The sequence below is a fragment of the Ochotona curzoniae genome, unplaced genomic scaffold, assembly GCF_017591425.1.
Source record: "Ochotona curzoniae isolate NIBS_2020 unplaced genomic scaffold, NIBS_Ocur_1.0 contig_576, whole genome shotgun sequence".
In the NCBI taxonomy this organism is placed as follows: Eukaryota; Metazoa; Chordata; class Mammalia; order Lagomorpha; family Ochotonidae; genus Ochotona; species Ochotona curzoniae.
In genome coordinates, this window is record NW_024466477.1 from 73,106 (window position 1) to 74,603 (window position 1,498).

Here is a 1,498-nt window from a genome sequence, read left to right on the forward strand (position 1 = left end):
GCCCAAGGCCTTGGGACCCTGCACCCACGTGAGAGATCCGGAAAGAAGTTGCTGGCTCCTGGCTTCAGATTGGCATAGCACCAGGTGTTGCGGCCACTTGGGGAGTGAATCATCAGACAGAAGATCTTCCTCTCTGTTTCTCCTCCTCTCTGTACATCGGCCTTTCCAATAAAATAAATAAATCTTAAAAAAAAAAAACTCCTCCCAGAACCCCAGTGTGCAGAAAATGAATCATGCCTCTTTTTCTTTTTCAGTTGTTTTGTTTTTCTGAATGAAGATTTATTGATTTTCTCTGTGTTAACTTTCAAAATGGTATGAAGCCGATTGCAAGAAAAGGAATGGTGATTTTTAAGTGAAAAGGAAGCTAATGGTGAGAGTACATTACCTCTGGCTTCAATCAGCATATCACCTTTGAGGGAATCCAGATTCTTTTGTTCATTTGAAACAAAGTTCCACAGCTCTGCACTCCAGGGGTGCTGCAGGCTCTCCTGCCAATGTCCTTCCCTTTGAGTGAGTCTCCTGGGCCAGGGGTAAAAATGTTTTCAAAACTACTGCCATTTGCCCAGCACAGTGTCTTCGATCGCATCCACACACTGCGTTGGAAACCAGTACACCCAGTAGTAAGAGTGGGACCCAACTGAAATGCCATCATGTGTTAATCTTCCTGTCCTTTGATGCATGCGCTGACCACATTTTTAAATGGAGCCCGTGGGCAACTTCTCAGGCCACTCTTTTGTGCCAATCCACAGCTGGTCTTGTTCAGGCTTCAAGGTGAGTCTCAATTTCCCTCCAGACATATTGTGCATGCCAGACAAAGGGACTGTGGGCTGGTGCTCCTAGGCATCCTGAACAGGTGGCATCACTTCTTCGGGTTTTCCTTTATCCAAGACTTTCTTACGTTACTTCTGTCTACACAGGAGCTCCTCCTTGTTCTCGTCCACCTTCGCATCCTGCTATGCGGCATCTTTGGACGTGTTGATGCTAAGACATCATTGATTGTGGAGCCAACCACCATGATCTTGGCTCCACTGGTCACTCTGGTTTCTCTCAATGTCTTATCCTCAGGGATAAGTCCGTTACACATGACACGACTTTCTCCATGGCAGGTGAGAGACGTATAATGGAGCAGATATTTCTGCTTCAGCTCAGAGCCCTTGCTGTCCAGCACAGTGCAGGAACCATGAGGACACATCAGTGGCCACGGTCTCAGCCCCCGTGTTCATCCCGGCTTCCTTCATTGCCATCCGGGGCCCCAGCCTCAGCCATGATCAAACATGCCTCTTAAAGAAACAGGTCACTCATGACTTCATTCAAGAACAAATCTCAGCCAGGTGGACTCTTGGAAGAAAATGCTCCAAGGTGCACAAGGAACCCAAGACCACAGGAGAATTCGCCCCACCCTGGGAATCTTACTGAGCCTTCTGCTTTCTCCTTTTACCTGACATACGTGCTCTCCAGTGCTGCATGTATGTCAGTTTCCTTGGAAGTGGATGAAGGT

The 1,498-nt window shown here is 47.6% G+C and overlaps 1 pseudogene; it reads right to left on the reverse strand.

The window, feature by feature from the left end:
* Positions 1–548: 548 nt before the first annotated feature.
* On the reverse strand, positions 549–1,084 carry LOC121162846 (annotated as a pseudogene).
* Positions 1,085–1,498: the final 414 nt, after the last annotated feature.